Genomic DNA, 19740 nt, shown 5'->3' on the forward strand with positions numbered 1-19740 from the left:
CCCTGAACCTGACCCAGTAGCCAGGCAGACTCAAGCTCACACGTAGTGCAGCACAGCTACCTTGTGTTTCCTGGTGAGCCTCCTCATGTACGCTCAAAACCTTGGAGGCATTTTGTAGCAGTCCTACGGATGTCTTGTTCTCCTGATTACCTCCCCTGACCTAGCAAATGAGGGGCAGGATGGGAATGATCTTGGTATCTAGGTCAGATCTCAATATTTTTTTCCTTTACTGAGGAATCACTCCCTCCTTTTTCCTCTAGTTCAGATTTGCCTTTCAACTCTGGTTGAGCACTTGCCTGTCATTCTCTCCTGCCCTCTTCAGCCCAGGGCAGAATCATTTGTACTAACAGGATGGCACTTTTCTTCATTTTCTGTCTCACAGATTTCTTTCTCACCCCATCTATCACATCTCCACATCTGACTCATGCAATACTATGAGATATTTAAAACCACAGAAACTGTGCAAACCAATTTTTTTTTTCCTTACCTAATGATGGAGGAAGAAAAAACCAGAAGACCCACTGATATAAAACTCACTTTTCCAGTGAGACTCACCTGTCTCCAGCTCCTTGTTCCTCTGGTCACTGGAACAGATACAACCACCCTACTTTCTGTCCATCAACAGCTTCACCCAGTACAGAAGCCTGATGCTGGGTATAACTGTGCTGCCTGACCTCTCACCCTGCTCTGGACTGCATTACTATGAACACAGTATTCACAGCTGGCCTTCCAAATGACTTGGTCCTGTGTTGCCCCACATATTATATATAAACCCCTGGGCAAAGCCTTGGTTTTCCCTTGGGTAAGTGTCAGTCCAATGCACTAACTATTGCTGATAAAACCCCCTGACACACATCACACTTTGAGCAAAGCAAAATCGTCACAGATTTCATGAGTATGAAAATAAAGCTAAAAAACAAAAAATTGTGACAGTACAGGAAATTGCAGAGCAATGGCAATCACAGGAGGAAAGTAGGAGAATATCATAAAGGCCCTGAAAGTCTGCAGAGGCCAGACAGACACAAGGCTCTTCCTGACCCCTCTCTCCTGGCAGAAGGGGGAAAACTCTCCTCCTCCGCTCAGCCAGGGGCCCAGCCTGCTGTTAGTCACCCATTTCAAACTACTACAAATACATTAATTTAGCCAACTAGAGAGAAATAAAGCTTTTGAAAGAAGCAACAAATAAATCACAGAAGGCCTGTGTATAAAAACCAGGCAGCATGACGTGACACCTCCGCACAGGGCAGCTGTGACCTGTGTTAACCTGCCCAGGCTCTGGCACTTGAAAAACACCAGTGAGAAAACTTTAGAGACAACAAACTCATACAAGAACTGCTGCTACAAACATCCTCCTCTGTCTATCCCTCCTCAGGAAGGGGCTGGCAGGGCAACCCCAACTGCTTTTTTTCTCCTGCTGTGCTTGTGGACTCTGATCTACAGCATGGAGCAGAGCCAGGCTGTGGCACACAGCCTTTCCCAGCTGCTGGTGTTTCAGCTGAGGTAGGTTTCCTGGTTTGCCCTCATTTCTCATCTCCGCAGCCTCCTCCTGACTTTTAGAAATTATTGCTGTATAAGAGCTGAGCATCTTGTGTGGCATTCAAGAGGAGACGAGTTAGTTTCAAGCAGCAGAGCTTTGCTGAGCTGACCTGGCTCTTCTAAATCAGACTATGCCATGAAGGGAGCAATCAACTCCAGCAAAGGGAAGGACAGCAAGCAGATTAGAGCTGTGGAAGACTTGAAGAGGAATCAGACAGGATGAATCTACAGACACAACAGCTAATAGAGCCTTGGCTGCCAGACCTAGACTCTTCAATCAACAGAGACAAGTAGGTCCCATATTTTGATCAGGTACTTATTTGCTGTTGCAGTTTCTTTGGGGTGTGTGTGTGTACAGAGAGGTGACAGTGCCAAGCAGCAGGCAGGATAGAGCTCAGCTTGTACCTAATCCCACCACTCAAGAAATGCATGACAGAGTGGGAAACCTGCAGGGAAGTCAGGGAGCTCCCCATATCACCCCTCTCTCAACTTGTCCTCCAAGAGTTCTGCTATCCTGGCTGTACACTGAACCCTCAGTAATACTGAAGAAGTACTGAGTTTTATTCCTTCACATTTGTCCTTTCTTTCCTTGTTCATTTTAGAGAAGGGGCAGGAAAGCAAACCCTAGGAAGTGTGTGAAACCTGCTGGTCCCTAAGAGGCTGAACAGCTTTCCACTCACAGAACTGTTACTGGTTTGACACTCCTGGGTATATTGCTTGTTTCTGGCAAAGCCACATGTTAATGTGGCTGCATCTCTGCTAAGGCTGCAAGGTACTTTGCCTGCTGGTGAAACTTTGCTCATCCAAACTTAAGTGAACAATTCAGCTAAAGTGAACAGTTGGTTTCATGCTTCACTTGCAGAAGTGCTCTGAGCTCTGAGGCTCCCCTTTTGCTGTGGCTTGCTCTCCACCTGTGTTGCTGCTCTGATTCTGGTGTGCACTGTTAAACTGGAGCAGTGAGAGACTTTAAAGTAGTCAAAGTGAAAAGTGATAGCTGGGAGCTTCAGTCACTGCCCAACTTTTGGCACTTGGGAAAAGCACCATAATCTCTGTGGCTCCCAGCAGAGAGGAAGCTCAGCCAGAGGATGGATGGCTGGGTCCAGCTGTGCACTTGAAGGCAGAGGCTGCTTGCACAGCTCCTCTGCTCCAGCACCTGCAGAGCTCTCCCTCTTTTGCTCCTTGGACGAGAAGTTATTTTTGGCTGTGTTTTGCTATATTAAATATTAGCTCTAGGCTTTCCCCTATGTACCGTGTAATCCTGTTCTGTGTGGGCTTTATATATTGTTCTTTTGACATTATCACTATTGCATATTAATAAATTAAACTTTCAATTCGTGTTACTCTCTTGGGCCAATGTATATTGCTAGGGGGTGAAAAGAAGGGATTAAACTGGCTTATGGTGTTCTGCTCTTGTACCATGTTCCAGCAGATGCGTAAGAAGGATCAAGGAGCTTTCTTGGCTTGGAATTGTTATATTAATAGCAGAATTGTGGGGGTCATAGTTTTTATTACACTCTTTTAATAAGCTATTGATGCAGACACATTTTACACCTTGGGAAAATATAATTATGTTGGAACTAAAACACTAGATCTTCTTAGCAGAATATCACAAGGTATTTAGAGGTGAATGAGTCTTCAGTTATGTTGAATGAAGTTTTAGCAAGCCTAGTGGGGAGTGAAGGTTCAAGATAGAAAAAGAGGAGTAAAATCAGCCTGAATGTGTCTAAGTTTGGGCTTTAAGTTACTAATAAGCATAGCCACTGGGGAGCTGGTGACAGACTGAGCTCTCCTGAACTCCTCAATTAGGAGCATATGCAGGTGTATGATGCCATGCTGCACAGATTCAACAAGCCCCAAAAATAAGGATGCACTGAGAAAAGCCCCCTGTAGGGTACAGCTTATGCTGAGGCTTCAAGACATGTGTTGCATCTCTGCCTTATAAAATGAAGTGTTGAGTAGTGGAAAGGTGAGGAAGAAAATGAACCAATGCCAGATGCAAGAGCCCCATCACCTATTCCAAAATAAGGGAAAAGTTGAAGCTGACTAAAAGATTGTCTTTGAGATGGGACTTGATGAGGTAAGAGATATGAGATAGTCTATAATAAAAAGCAGAATGACAGGGTTGAAAGCCACAGAAGAGGAGAGACAGAAAGCTCTGAGGTGGGCAGCTACTCTCTGTTAACTCCCACACACCAGAGGAACCAGTGCTCATCCAGATGTTCTGCAAACACAGCCTCTGTGCAGACACATCCACCCCCTCAATTAAAAAAAAGAACAAACAGAACAATGGAGCTGAAGCCACACACCAGAAATCCCACACCCTGTTAGGCTGTAGCAGGGTGTCTGCTGGAAAAGGTGACTTGTTTTAAACATATTTGATAGCTCCTGCAGCCATTCTTACTCCAGTTTCGTTTATGCTCAAGTAACAAACCCCACAAAAGCCCTGCATCTGCACTGCCAAATATATTCTGTCCATGGTTTAAAGACACTCCCCTCAGAAGATCAGATTTCCTCACCGTCATACAATGTCTAAAATATGTACAATGTCATAAGTAGACAAATACAACTTATTTTTACTATGACTGTTGTTATTTTATATCCTGTAGCACTACAAATATGACAAGCTCTTTACAACCATTACAGGAAGTCAGTTCCTTGCTCTGAAAATCTCTCCAAGATAAACTCTTGGTCTTAATTCTTATTTTGTGGTTTAGCACTTGCCACCACACAACAGCTGATATACAGCTTCATTCTACAGACAATTTTACATTTATGTTCTAACCGGAGACTCCTGGGTTATGATTCCTGCTTGAAGTCCTGTCAAACATATCTTAATTTGTTAACAGTTTTGCTCCACTAGGCTGACTTTGCTAAAAGGCTATAAAAAGTAATAGTCCATTTGTGAGTTTACTGCTATTAGCTACAAGTGTTAATTCATGCGCAAAAACCTATACAGCTGAATACCTGCAGTCAGTAACAGAGGAGAGGGGGCTACATACTGGGGAAGGAAATCATTCCTGTTGTGGATTTGGTGCATATTCAACTGCAAACAGCCACCCCTCCTGTCTCAAGAAAGGAGTGATAACTTCTTGGTTTTAATCACACGCTGCCAGTTCTAATTGCTTTACAAACAGCATCAAGGGGAGGGTAATTGGACCCTTCAGCTTCTCCATCATAACAGCATGACTATTCCAGAAAGGAAAACAAATCTTCACCCATTCCAAAAGCTAAAATAAAGCAAGTGATAGAAAGGGAGACTTCTAATTTCTGTGCAAGGTAACAACCACATGTAAGTGCTTAACTAAAAAAATAAGAACCGGGGTGTCCCCAGTGGGTGGCTTGCCAGGGGATGCACAGACAAAACTATTGCATTTGGTAAAGCACAGCCTCAAGCCTGCACCTGCTTTCACACCCTTGCAAGGAAAGACGAGCTTGTTGACACCTTTCACTTCCCTGTTTTCCGATGTTTTTCCTTTCCCCAGGACATACAGAGGACAAGGGAGCCGGTGCTGGGCAGTAAATTTTTCTGCAGAGGTGCCTGTTGCTTCCCCAAGCATTGACACTGCAGCCGCTGCTCTCCTTCCTCAGCACTGCCTGCCAGCACTGGGCAGAGCCCAGGCAGGGCCATCGCAGCACCTTTGCAGCAGGAATGCAGCAGCAGGACTTTTTGCAATACCCCCAGGCAGGGTGACAAGACCAAGCACTACTTCTCTTAAGTTAAGCCCCTATACTAGGGATACTTTTTTTTTTTTTTTTTTGCCAGCAAGAACAAAATCCTGCAGAAGCCAAATCCATCAAGGATACCAACAGACCTCCAGGTTCCTTATCTTGTAGGGCAAAGAGCTATAATTTCCTAAGATGGTTCCTAATTCTATGCCTTTTCAGGAGATCACAGAATGAGCAAAGCCTGGCAAATAAGTGTCCCTTTGCTTCAGCAAAATAATTGCTCAAATGCATTGCAAAACTGCATCAAGGAAAAGCCCCAAGCCAGCAAAGTGCTGTGTGAGCACCGAGCCGCACTGGTATCTATAAGCCATGTTTTTTGAGGAGCATTTTCTGGCTTTCTGGACACCCCTACATCAGCACTGTAACACCAAGACATTTTGCCTGGCTTTACATAGGAAAAATAAATGTGGCTGTGAAGATAAGATAGAACAGGAAAACAAAAGAACTTATCATAGTTAAAACAAGACTCAAGTGAGACCACATGGAACGAGACAACAGGGAAGCTGAACAAAGGAAAATATTAGAAAAATGCAGGTTGTATTTGGTGGAACAAGATCTTGAAAATCTGAGGATGTTTGCAAAGCAGTGCTAGTTCCTGTGGATACCAAGTACTAAAAACCTGTCAGAATTTGTTATCCTGAGGTGTTTTTTTTTTAAAGAAAAGGTAACAATGGCTTTATTTATTTGATTTTAAAAAGTAGCAGCTCTCTGGACAAAGGTCTCCAGAAGAAGAGAAAAACAGGTGCCAAGAAAACATTAAGAAAGCAATATGCATGCAAGAATCTCACACTACATCACACGGAGTAGAATGCTCACAGGGAGAATTACTTTGACTGTCCAATATATTGAAGCAGGAGATATTGAACCCCATTTTAGCATATATCTGGAGAAATGTTTATAAGTCTTAGGGAAATTGTGGCACACAGACAGCTATTTTCTGTGCTCTCAAGCCTTTTTTATGCTCATATGCATATAAACTTTACAGTGCTTTCTCCATGTTAAATCTGCCCTGACTGAAGCTGTCCTGAAAATACTTCATTCAATGTTTAGACCCTGAAAAACAACATTTGCTATGTCCAAACTTCCTGCTCATTCTTAAATGAATTTTTAGAGGGTAACATTTAATGATGTTTTCATTGAATTCAATCTTGTTTGCATTACGTCACACAAAAATGCACTGCAGAAAGGCTCTTCATAATGCCATTATGCTATTAGTGATAGTAGGAAAAATTGTGATATTTAAGTATCGACAGAAATGGCTTCATTGCCTTTCAGAAGAGAAGGGGAAGGAAAGAGAAAAAGGGACAATCAGCTGATATGTCAAACATCCATATACAAATGATGATTCAGAGAAGGGTTATGATGGTACTGAGGCTAATGAGACACTACAGATAATACAAGAGACAGAAAATCGAGTTCACTTTATAATCTGAGTATATTATAGAGCTAATCAAGAGGAAGGAAGAAATCATTGTTTGTAGAGGTGGAGAGGAGGAGGAAAATGCCAGCATATGACTCAATGCTCCTGAGTCATTGCAGTTCCAACTATCCATCGACCTGCATGGGGAAGTTTGAAGAACACTTTTAAAAATGTTTTAAGTCTGCCCTATACTTTTTTGACTGAAAAGGCAAAACCAGGACAAGAGATAGACTTCTCGATCTGCCATTTACAGCCAGAGAAAAAACATTTGGAGTCTTGACTGTAGCAAGTGGAGATGGCTGTGTCTGCTGCATTGTGTGCCCTCGCATCTTCCAGTCTTCCTCTGTTGATCACAATTATTTTATACATATACAATGGTTTGCATGCACTAGTCTTTTAACAAGACAAGATATTTGCTTTTAAGTTTATATCTCTTTCATCACCCTACTTTCCCTGGGAAGGAACTTTGAATACTTTTGCACTTTCTATGCACTCCCCTAGTAGCCAAACCTGTGACAACACCAAGCCCCCAGCACTCAGACAGCTGGAGCATTTGAAGACACCCATCCAAGATTCACATCTGAATATTGAAAATTAAGAAAAGCCCAGCTCAGGGTGCAGTCAGCTCCCTGTATCTCTAGGAACAGAACCCAGTTCTGTGAAAATCTGATGTTTCTGATTGCCTGGCTGTGTCCTGGGCTTCCCTGAAAGCTTGTTAGTAAGTGCTGAAAGTTAGACACTCTTTTCATGCTTTTCCTTCTGAATTTCATGTAAGCAAAGAAACCTTTTTACAACTTCTGTAACAAAGCTTCTGATGTTGTTTGGTTACATTGAGTACCTGCGCTGGGTTTAGGTTATTCCAGGAAAACAGTTTGAAAGCTTCTGTAACTGGAACTGAACCATCCTGTATCAAATTAAAGATAAATTCACTAATACATAGTAGCCTTGTGTAGACAATGCATTATATTAGCCTGTGTGTCTTGTCATAATATATTCCAAGTGATGTGTGATGATGGCAAATCTGTTATCCATTAAAAAGGTGCTGAAGACCAGCCTGTCGGAAGACATTTTTTCCCCCAATTTTACTCCTCATTAGTTTTTGAAGCCTGCAAGTTACAGAACAAAGTTCATGTTAAAGGCTACCACTAATATTATCATGCTGCTTTAATGCTGGAGTAATCAAATATCTGAAAACTATATTCCCAATTCCTAGCACCACATTTTTATATTGACATTAGAAAAGCACACACATCCTGGAGAGAAAAATGTTTGCAGCTGACTGATATTTATCCAAAAAGTGTGATTTCCTCAAAAGCAGCTTGGTGCAGCTTCCTGCCTGCACAGCTCGCACTGCTGGGGCTCCAGTTCAAGACTTGCACACCCTGCAAGTGGACACTAAGGGGTGTAAATTCATCAACTTCTGCTGAACTTTACATTCACACACTGCTGTAAAGTGAGGTCAGAATAAGACTGCACACTTCATATAGAAGTGCAATTCTATTTTCATGTGCTTAGAAGGGTTGTAGGGTTTTGTTTTGGGTTGAGGGGTTGTTTGTTTTGGTGTGGTGACTTTTTTGGGTTTTATATGGAGGTTTTTTGTTTGTTTTTATTTTTTGAGGAGGAGGAAGAATTAATTTATATTTACATATCAGACATCTTTCTCTGACTTAACTAAGTCAAGTTCTTCCCACTCCAACCTTCACATATGAGATTTTTAGAACTAATTTTTAGAACTTTCTCTACATCAGCTAGCAAGACATTTTGGCCATCCACCTAGTCCTTCCTCTGGGGGTTCAAGATTCATAATAAAAGATTTTGCACATCCATCATTTGGAAAAAATGTCTCTATGCCTAAGTTTTCATCTTTGCATGTTGCTTCTATGCCTTAATACATCTGATGAGAAGTCTATAATATACTTCCATGGGATCTCTTTGGAGAGATAGCTCAGTGCTATAGATCAGAATTTCTGATGACTTAGAACTAGTTTTGAAATTAAATGAAGACTGATAAAGAAATTAGAGTACCTCAGTAAAATTTTGTTCTGAATGATGGTATTAGGAAGTGTCAGACTGGAGATAAGCAGAAGCAGAAACTTGAGGAATTCAGAATTCCCTGGCAAAACTACAGTCCCTAGATGCACTGAGGGCAGGATGGAGATAACAAATATCTGATAGAGAAGGTCTCTGGAAAGGACTTGGGTGCAAAATTTTGTGTGGTAAACACACAATTTACAGGCTTTGCTTGGTGAAGATAACATTTCTCAAAAAAAAAATGTATTCCAGAATGTCTGTTTTTAAGCACCCAATAGTCAGCATTATTCTGAGTTCTTCCCTCCTGAGAGACTCACCAGGACTGGCGCCTGCCCATCAGCTGTGCACAGCTACAACAGTAGGAGTGAGCTCTCATGGTAACAGAGAAGTGACTCTTGGACCTTTCTCTGCTCCCATGAGAAAAGCAAGCCTTGAAAGAGACCCTCAGAAAGCTTTCCTAGTCAGACACACCTACTCTTCTTTCCTGAACAGCAGCAATTCTCAAACATCTCATTGTAAGGACAGCCCTGGAGAGCACGTGGCAGCCTTCCAGTACCAACATGTTTTACTAAAGGTGAAAGAACTTTACCAAGCAGTTGGGCTTTTCAGATCTATTAGATGATCGCTTGCAAATCCCTCCCTTTTTCTGTAGAGGCTTTTAAAGAGATGTCTTCAAAAGAGGGAAACACAACTGTAGAAGACCTCTCTATGGCAGGGCTCCCATAAAGATTTGACACTTCTGATCCCCAGTAGTCACCTACAGCCCTGCTCTTGCCTAGAAAGTGCTGCAGACCTTCACTTACATCTCCGAGCACAAGGAAGTTCCAGCACTGTTTTAAAGGTGGGAGCTGACAACAGGCACCACCTCCAGACAGGACTGTTTATGCTGAGGCAGGATAAATGGATGGAGATCTCCATTAACTGTAAGCAGTGGAGTAAAGCTGGAAATGTTTCCTTGCACAGAGATAGCAGTGCAGGCAAGGAGCACAGTGGGAGCTGTGCTGCAGCTGCAGTCAGCTCCTTGCAAGGAGGGTTCCTGCTATTAATACCACAGCTATCACAGGAGATAACACTGCAAAAGGCAGCAGCTTGCAGGAAGGCTTGGGTTAGAGTAAACTGAGGAGTACTCTTTGGATTACAGTGTGGGGTAAAGTCCACAGGGTGTTCTCCTGTCTCTGCAAGCGGAACAGCCGCGCTGCAGCGGGACCGTCCTGCTGTTGGTGCTGCAGTGACACTGACAGGCTGCACTACCCTGCCCTGGGTGTAAAACAGCAAGAGCCAGGCCTGCACCTGCCCCAAAGCACAGGGACAAGGTAAAGGTCAGGAAATGGGGAAAAAAAGCCCTGTTTGTTGATCACAGTGTGCTGTGACAGATACTGACCCCTCCAGGGAAGGCAGGTGTCCTGTGACCTACCATGAAAGACAGATGGGCTCCCCCTGAGCAGACAGTGATGGTGATGGGACCAGTTCCACCCATCCCTGCTCATGGTGGCAGAGGGATGTTGTTTGTCTCAACCAAGCTTTGAACCCCTGGGAGAAGTGCAGCTCTTCTCTTCATGCACCAGTCTTTCCTGATCTACTTTCAGTTCCTTCCTGCAAAACTGCCCTGTGTGGCAGGCAAGTCAGGGATGGAGAACTTCCTCCCCTGCTTGAGCCCTTTGGAAATGGCTAATTTACTACAACACAAGGAGAGAAAGGAAGAAGGATAGTAAAACACAGCCCAGCCTGGGCCTTGGGGCCATCTCAAGTTCAGGAGGAAAGGAAAGGACATAGAGCTCGGAGACCCCCCAGTCTGGTTTCTTGCAGGACCTCAACAGATCAAATTGAAACGGGCCTCTTTTTGCCCCTGGCTGTTCTTACAGTTTAAATGCTTTAACCTTTAAAGGTAGCATTCAGGAACCATGGTACTTAAGTGTTAAACCTAACTTGGAGGGTATTTTTGCAGAGGGGAAGGAATTTTACAGGGGCTCTTACCAGATTTGCATTTCATTTCAGCACAGGTCATGTGCAGTTCTGGCTCTGTATATAACCTGCCCATGGTCCCTCATCTCACCAGTTTCCTCAGTCTTGTCCTGAGGAGATCAACAGATTAAGAGCAGAGAAGATTTGAGGCTTCTTTGAGTGCCTGCTGTTCCTCATAGTCCTGATAGAAAGGATGCTCAGCACTGCTGCAGGAGGCAGCAATTCATCTCTATCTGTGCTGCTCTTTTCCCTGGTCTTAAGGATTATTTGAGACACTGGACAAGAAATGAAGAAAAGCCTTTTCCTCTCAAAAATCATCCGAATTCTCCTCAATTTTGTTGATCCCAGTATCTCTAACTACAGAGCATGTTCATTCACAGAGCAGGCCCCACACAGCCTTTCTTCCTCTTAAAATTTCTTCTTGTTCTGCTATTAAGAAAGCCCACATCAGATGTGTCACTTTCTTTTTGCTGATGTAGTTGTTCATCCAGTCCTCTAATTCCCATTTTTGATCTCCCTGTACTTCTCTCTCATTTCATCTCCGCTATTATTTTCTGTTTCCTTTGTTTGCTCCTATATGTACAGACCTCAGAAAAGGCTCTCTTGACATAATCAGCCTTCTGCCTCTTCCTTCCTGTTGTTTTCTAAACTTTGCTATTTTTCTACATTGAATTGCTTTTCCATTCCTCCCATGTGTATTGAAATGTCTCCTTTCTACAAGCACTATCAGAGGCAGTGTCCTCCTCACAACCAAGCTAAAAGGGGACCTTTTTCTTCTTACACTTGAAAATCACATCTTCCCTGGACACAGGTCAGTGTTTCTTTTTTCCAGACCTCCTCAACTACTCATTTCCCTGTCTGATGCTCAGGCTTCAGCAATTTATCTTCTTTCCTGCCAGTATCCTGGCAGTATCCATGGAATTCTGTTCATCTGCTAAGTTCTATTATGCAATTTTTTCTTGCATATTTTACCCACCAACGTCTATCTCTGTAGGTGACACCCCAATCATCCAGCAGCAAGGAAGAAGCTTGTGTTCTGGACAATTCACCCATTAGAGTCTGTTTTCTGAGCCCATTGAGAGGACACATTTTCTGGTAAGGACACCTCTACATTAAAAACAACTTAAATAATATGAATACACCAGAATTTCAGCAGCAATCTCCTCAGACAGGGTAGTCACGAGAAAATAGCCTGCTTTGCATGTGAGGGCAGGCTGGGGAGGTGAACATCTCTGTGTGACATGACAAAAGCAGTTTTCCAGTGTGACAACAGCTTCCCATTACTGTGTATCACAAAGTGTGTAATTGAGCACACACTCTGCACAACCAACCCCACACACCCAATTTCAGGAAAATCTCCAAGAGCAAATATACTTCAGGTTCTTAGCTAATTCTTCTCCAGCACTGGAAAAGAACATGTGATATTTCCACTAAACCAGGTATAACAACTTAAATGTACTGCCACCAACACTTCAGCAAAGTGTTTCCTACTCCTCTCATACCTCCATGATTTTACTATTTATGACTTCCCAGGGCAGAGAAAGCCAAATCAAGAGCTTAACTGTATTAGGAACCAAAGCAGGAATTATTGGGAGGGGCTTAATGGCATGTGGACATAGATTGCAGTCAGGTTCCAAAAACCCACAGGACATTCCCCCATTATTATGGTGGTGCAGCAGAGGCCACATGTCTGCCTCTTCCTCCAACCAAGAAATGCAGCCAGGACTCACAAGTACATGCAGGAGTTAAGACAAACATAAATTGCTTCTGGAATAAAAACAAAGATGTTTTTAAAAACATACAGACTTAAAGCAGCCTTAGCCCCAGCCAAGCCCCAGATTAACCAGCCCCCAGCACTCTCCAGATTCCTCTGGAGTCACCAGGCTCTCAGCAAAGAGCAGAGGCTGGACTTGGCACCCCTGGATGCTCCAGTGCTTGAGACACAAGCAAGCCCCACAGCCTTGGCATCTCAAGAAGACACAGAAGCTGCCCAGAAAGGAAGAAAACTTTAAAAATGCATTAACTGCCTGTAAAGTTTCATCAGATCACTGCTAACAAGTCTTAATAGGTTTTCAAATCAAAGGGGATTGATCGTATTTTGCCTCGGTTTTCCTCTTTATTTTTTTTCTTTTTTTTTTAAAGTAGGTCTTTACAAAATAACTTTCATTCCTAAATTCTTGTTTCCCCTCTTTTCCTTTTGTTAGTTAAATCTGGGCTGAGTTTGATTGCTGTAGGACAGAGGTATGTTAGGAAATTTGATGCAAAGGACAAGAAAACAAAAATCAGAGGTATTTGGTCTGAAAAGAGGCTTTGTCCAAGGCATAATTCTTGTGTGTTTAAGGACAGAGTAATAGATTTGGAAGGATAAGTCATATATCTTAGGATTTTCTTCCCTGCCCCCTTTGATTGATTCATTCCAGTCTCTTCAGATCTTTGCCTGTTCCCACAAACCTGGAATCTCAGGATTGTTTGATTAAGTCATGGTTACCATGACAATAAAAGTGCCTCTGGCCAGTTTGACCTTTGACTGGATTCAATTCACTGAGAGAAATGGACAGAGACTATAGAAAAAGCTTCAGCTTCATGTCCACTACTGCATAAAACGGGCTCTCCAGCACTTTGAAAGTGTGAGCTGACTGGCCTTTTAAAAATATAAATTGGGCTGAAATGCTTTGGAAAGCATTTCTAAGGTTTTGGTAACCAATTTCTTGATGAATATCACTTCAGATATAAAATGCACACAGTGGTATGGTTGGAGACTTATTTTAAAATGTAGCATTTAGCACAACAAAAAAGCAAAAAGCGGAAATCAGACTTTGCATGTCTGATCTATACCCAAAGAATTTAAAAATCATGTCATATCCATATCCACCAAATATTTTATAGGTATTTGCAAATACCTGGCTCTTTTTAAGTATGTACACACGTATAAAAGCAGATTTCAGACTTAGAGCTCATTTCCTGTGATGGTAGCCCACCCTGCCTCTGCAGGCATTGTCCTGCTCTTGCTCATATAAATAATTATTCTTTTTCAAATACTTTCATTGTAAATCCATTTCAGCAAAAATAAGGAGGGGAGGGGGAGAAGAGAGAGATTTCAAAATTAAACCTGTTATGCGATTTGTAAATGGGCCTGACAGAATGACAGCCGAGTGGCCGTTGCAAGGCAATTCATGCGTGCAAGATTGCCAGATCCCTGGTGGGAGAGTACGCGGTGCCCGCGCACGTGTGGGGGCTCTGCTGGTGCTGCTCTCCACCTCCCTGCCCTGGGCAGCCCTCTTGTTTTACTGCTTCCTCTTTGCACAGGACACAAATATAGTTGGTCTAGCTCAGAACACTAAAGCCAGCTAAATGAGGGCTTGTTTCTGAAGCTGCTGGCTCACCAAATCACAGGTGGCAGGAGGAATGAACGGCTATTGGGAAGAGTGGGCTTCACTGGGCACACCATGGAGAGAGCAGGGAGCAGCCCTTCCCTGGTATATGCAGCCAAGGTGAATGTTAGCCAAAGAAATGGCATGGAGCCAAGCAGAGGGAAGGAAAATAAACCCAAGCACCGTGAAAACAGGGGGGAAAGGATGTCTGGGCTGGGGCAATAGTTGCATTGACCTTACTTGGGTAACAGGCAATGCTCATTTAAAAGACAGACCCAAATGGCAAGCTGGAAATTAGAAATTATTTTTCTCTCCTTTTTTTTTTTTTTGTTTGATTTGCTACTTATTTACTGTCATAAAGTTCTTCCTTCTTCTCACCTAGCTACCTTGAATTCTGAAGCCATGGGAAATAACTGAAGGGGATTATTTGAGCCCTCCCACACAGGCTCTAGGATGCAGAATCCTCCTGTTTCCTTGCTGGCCATAAGGACCATATCTTGTCAAGTGCCACAGTTTCAGTAGAGAGCTGCCATTGTTACAGGATTTTGGTTCCCAGACCAAGAATTGGAAGAGAGATTTGTCTGGGAGGGAATAGGAAATAGAGTTTGTCATTTTTTCCCTCTCTTCTTTTTTGGTGAAAGACAACAGGGAAAATGTGAAGAAAGGTATACAGGAAAATAGTAGATCTGAAGAAATCAGTCCCTGCTGGAAAAAACATTCTTGCTTCCAAGAGAAGTCAAAGTAAAATTGTGAAAGGCACTTACCTGACTTTCAAGGAATACAAACTCCTAGAGGTCCTCTGGCTTTGGAAAAATGTGTCTGAATCTTCCACAGTTCATAAATGAAACTCTTTGATTTGGATGAGGATGATTTCCCCTCTGAAGAAATAGCAAGCACCCACCCCACTGGCTTGTTCACCATCCCTTGCTACAAGATGGGAGAGCACTAATAAGCATAGAATATGCCTGATCCATCTTTCCTTCTGATTGCCTGATCCTGGCCTTTCCTTCTCCTCATTCTTTTGATGCTGAGTGCTTCCAGTTGTGTCAGCCTGTACTCGGCAGTATTTTGTATTTTCTTTCAGTTTCTCTCTCCCTCTCTGTAGGATTTCACCAGCCTATTAGTGTTAGAATGTGTTTATTAAATCCAGATATCTATTTATCTATTGCTCTATCTTTATGCAATTCATATACATGTATGTCTGCTGAGACATGGTCCTGGGTATAATGTTCCATTAGAGTGAAATGTTTACATAAAGGAAACTGAGGAGTTTAGCTATTATAAACCTGGACACTGTCAGTTTACTTACAAGAATGTCACACGCAGCCCATGGCAAACCTTAAATTGAGACCCTATCACATCTCTCCTTTCATATCTGTGCCTTTATATCTTCACTTGTGACCCATCACAGACATGTTGTGGATTAGTTCAGACGCAATAAGAATCTTAGTATCAATGAGTAGCACCATTATTGGAAACACACTGTGTCTGTGCAGGGTGAATATCAAGACTGTTTCTTTTTTTCTGAGAGAATATCTATTCCCATAAACTCAGAAAATTATCACGCAGTCTGATACATCTGTCTCTCCTTCAGAAATAACTTTACATATAAGAACTAATTTTTTTTTCCTTATTGAAAAGAAAGTACATGGCAAGCCCCCAGTCCCCATCCATGGAAGGTACTGAAGCAAGGATTTGAGAAGGATTAGAGGAGTACCAAGGGTTGTTAGATGAACCAGAGGTACTTACCACATGGAAAGCAATTTGGAAATACCTGCCTTTTCCTACAAGCTGGATTCTCTGCTCTGGGAAAACACAGTTCATTTTTAGATCCAGTAAATAACAAGATGTTGGGTGACCACCAAAGACAGGCACTGCTCTGTTTAAAACCCTGCCAGCTAGCCATACTCACTTCCAGAGTAACTCCTGGCACGATCACAAGCTGGTGTGATTTTAAACATAAGCACTTGGCTGTGGCCAGCAATGCCTTCAGCTGAGGAGAGGGAAATCCAGCCTTTTTCCCCTGGTCCCTGCTGCTGGAGTCTGCTGATCACACTGTGGGTCTCGCTCCTGGCAGCGATGCTCCCACAGCCCAGCTCCCTCCTGCCTCACCCCCTGAAAGGCAGCACAACTCTAATGACCTCCCATGCACTTACATCTAACAAATACATTTTAAAAAACAGAATCAGACCTCACACATCTACGACCACTTTAAAAGGCTTCTCACCACACCTTCTGCTCTCTGTTCTCTACACTCAAGTGGAAGAATGGTACAAAGCCCCCCTCTCCCTGCCCTTCTCACCCAGTTCCTCCTGACAGGAGGAAAATCTAAGAAGAGCCAAAGGAAACTACAGAAACAACTCTGGGTCCTATCTACACAGGGAACAATTTCCACATCTGAATTTTGCTGCTGCTAGAGGGCTGGGTGTAGCTTTACTATTGCTTCTTTCTCTCTGTGTCCTCTGCTTGCCATGGATCCATGTGGATACTGTTTGTATCCACAGACAAACATTGTCAAGCCAGTCAATGGAAGAATCTTTCCATCACCAACTCCCAAAGACTGTCCTTCTTTCCACCTGATGCTCACCCACTCATGCAAAGGGGAAACAAGAAAAAAAATAATCACATAATCAGTTTTGGTTCACTTCTTCTTTCTTTGTTACACCCAGCCATCAGCTTTATGGATTATCTTTTATTGAACAGTGTGGGCTGAGCCATGTAAGGGCAAGTTTTCAGGGATACATCAGCATTTTTGTGACCATGTGTCACAAAAGGTACATGATCAGAGGCTGAAGACAAACACATGCGTCGCTGACACCTTACTGGGACTGTGCACAATTGCACTGGTTAATGTGAATAGTCAAAATTGGGCAAGAGCATAAAGGCTCTTCACACTAAAACAAACAAAAGCTCTGTGGTAATGAGCCATGACATCCCACCTTAGCTGGTATACCCTTGTGCCATCTCTGTGGCAGAGAGCTGTGATGATGTGCTATACCTCTGGACACAGAAAGCAAAGTCAAAAGGGGTACAGTGTCCTTAGATAAGTCAGAAATATGGAGGGAAACCATTTGGGAAGTTTTAATCATTGATTCAGAAAAGCCACAATCTGATAAAAATCACTGCTTGGATATAAATCCAATCAATGAATTCTTAATTGATAAGTTTGCTAGGGCAAACTCTGTGGAATTCAGTGGGACCACAACCATGTGGTTGTGCCTGATGACACCTGATGACACCTGAGTTTCTGTCCCTTACTTACTCTAATTGCAACTTCTTCAAATAAATAATTCAACTAGTTGTTTTGTGAAAGTAAACCAAAAAGACAGCTACAATCCATTTAACACCCAACTAGGGGAACACAACACTTCTTTCTCCATGAGCTCCTCTGCTTTGTTACAATCCTCTCCTTCCCAGCAGTCATGTCCAGGGCTCTCTCAGTCCAGCACCACCTAAACCCAAATGGGTTCTTGGGAATGGTTTCCCTTCCCCAGTGAAGGTACTCACTGCTTCTTACAAACCTCATCTCTTCCACTAATTATTGTCCTCACTTTTGCGTGCCCATGGCTCTCTTTTAGTCATCTCTTCCCTAATACCTCTTTGATGACTAGAAGAGAACAGAAGGAGAGGAGATGATTCATACAAACTAAACTGGGGGTTGAACTTCGTTCAGTTCTGCATTTTTTCTGAAACAGAGCAGGGGAAACTGCCAGCAGAGCCTCCTCAACCAGTCCATTCGCTCGCTACCACCCCAACACTACCCCCATTTTTCTGCAAGCCATAAGAGTCACTGAAAAGAAGGTGGTGATTTTTCTGTCATTCTGAGCCCAAAGAAAGTCTCTGGTTTGGCTGCATGCAAGGTGGCAAATTTAATTCTCTTCTCTTAACTGCTTCTTCACTAAATCTATGCTGCCTTCTAATCTCCTGCATCCCTGTAGAAAAGTCACGACTGAAGACTCAAGTTGTCAAAACATCACTTGTCTCTTCCACCAACACTGGTGGAAGCATGGCTGGGCTGAGCCAGAGCGAAGTGGAGCGAGCTTTGAGAAAGTCCCTGTTTCCAATTTAGCACAGCTCCCAGGAGGTATTACATTTCCTGGTGCAGAGCAGAAAACGCTTTGAGATCCTCAAGCACAAAGCCTTGTTGTTTTATTCATTTGTACTGCTGAGCAAATTCTCTTTTTGAGGCTTCCAGTGGGGAAATTTCCTCCAGTTTCTCCATAGAAGAGTCCAGATTAAAGCTACCTTTACCCTTTTAAGGTCTAGAAAGCATGATTTTTCAAAGACAGCCTTTATTTCCTGTACTCCTGGAAGATCTTTTTAATTGCAAGAAATACTCTCTTCCTAATTACAAAAGCATTTGAGCTCATCCTCTATTCAGTTGTGTTGGCAGAGCCTCTGGAAGAGTTCTTCAACCTGAAACTTCCAAGGAATCTGTTAGGAAACCCATCACAGCTTCCAGATAACACGCTGCCAGCTTTATTAAAAGAGCAATGCTCGAGCAGGCTTGCACTCGCATTGCAGTCATTCTTGGCACTCCTGCTGCTTCCTCCATCCAAGAATTCTGCACCGCTCATTCCACTGGCTGCCTCTTCCTACCATCCCCACAACGAGTGCACCAAGCACCTCCCAGGATCACCTGGAGCGCGGGATTTTGAACTGCTTTTGACAAAGACTCTGATGTGCTCCCCACTCCTCCCCAGGGAGCTGAGCTGGGCAGCAGCACTCGGAGAGGGTTTTACAGCAGCAGCGTGTGCAGGGTGGCTTCTCATGGTCCCAGCCTCTCTGAGGTCCCACGTGTCTAACACAACTCCATCCCCAAGCATTGGGATACAGTTAACCAACCAAATCCCAAGGTTTTTCTTGAATTTTCCCCAGATTACTACCAGGGCAAGTTTGCTGCTGCTTCAAAACAATGTTTCTCTGATTACAACCTAGGCTGACAATTATAGTGATTTAAACCCTAACTAATTGTGAAGTACTTTGATCATGCTTAGCACAACTTGTGGTTTGTAGGCTGCAAATAGTTGAAAGGAACTCTTGGGTTCACAATTTCCTTGAATATAAATTTTATTTTGATATATAAGGTATGATTAAAATATTAAAATAAAGTTTGTGTTTGTTTTTTCCCTCGTCCCATTTCTTTTTTGGTTATTATTGCTGGTATAATTTTCTCTCCCTGAGCTTAATATTTACCACACAATTTGTTTTAGCTTAAACCTACTTCCCTTGTTCATTTGTTTTATTAAGAATAATTTCATAAAGGTGTTGTGGTTTTGTTTTGGGGTTTTTGTTTTGTTAGTTTGGGTTTTTTTAGCTGTGAAAGTTTTTCTTTTGGCCTTTTTTTTTTTTTTGTGTGTTGTTGCTCAGAGAACGTGGGTTGGAAGCACAAATGGCTTTCTCTGAGGCAGAGAGAAGGTATCCAGCAGCACTTGACTGACTCCAGAAAGGGTTACTGAGAGGATCTCTGCAGGCTTTGCAAAAGTCCCAGCCACAATTTGCACTGCACCAGTTCAGTCCATACAGTTTTTGTTAATGTAGTATATGGACAGTAAATCCTTCTATTTCTCTCTATTTTCTTTACATTTTTAAGAGTTTAGGACACTTGCTTTTACAACAGCAATGAACAGCATCCATTGGTTGCAGCCAAAGCTCCTGTAAATGCTCCTTGCCAGGATCTGAACATGGATCTGC

At 42.8% G+C, this 19740-nt stretch overlaps 1 long non-coding RNA gene across 1 annotated transcript; it reads left to right on the forward strand.

Annotated features, from left to right (window-relative positions):
- Nucleotides 1–1431: 1431 nt before the first annotated feature.
- Nucleotides 1432–19173, forward strand: LOC107211841. The gene is made up of 3 exons (XR_001524309.2): nucleotides 1432–1826; nucleotides 11670–11770; nucleotides 14429–19173. It is a non-coding gene; the product is annotated as an uncharacterized LOC107211841 (long non-coding RNA).
- The last annotated feature ends 567 nt before the right edge of the window (nucleotides 19174–19740 follow it).

This window comes from Parus major, chromosome 15, assembly GCF_001522545.3.
Source record: "Parus major isolate Abel chromosome 15, Parus_major1.1, whole genome shotgun sequence".
In the NCBI taxonomy this organism is placed as follows: domain Eukaryota; kingdom Metazoa; phylum Chordata; class Aves; order Passeriformes; family Paridae; genus Parus; species Parus major.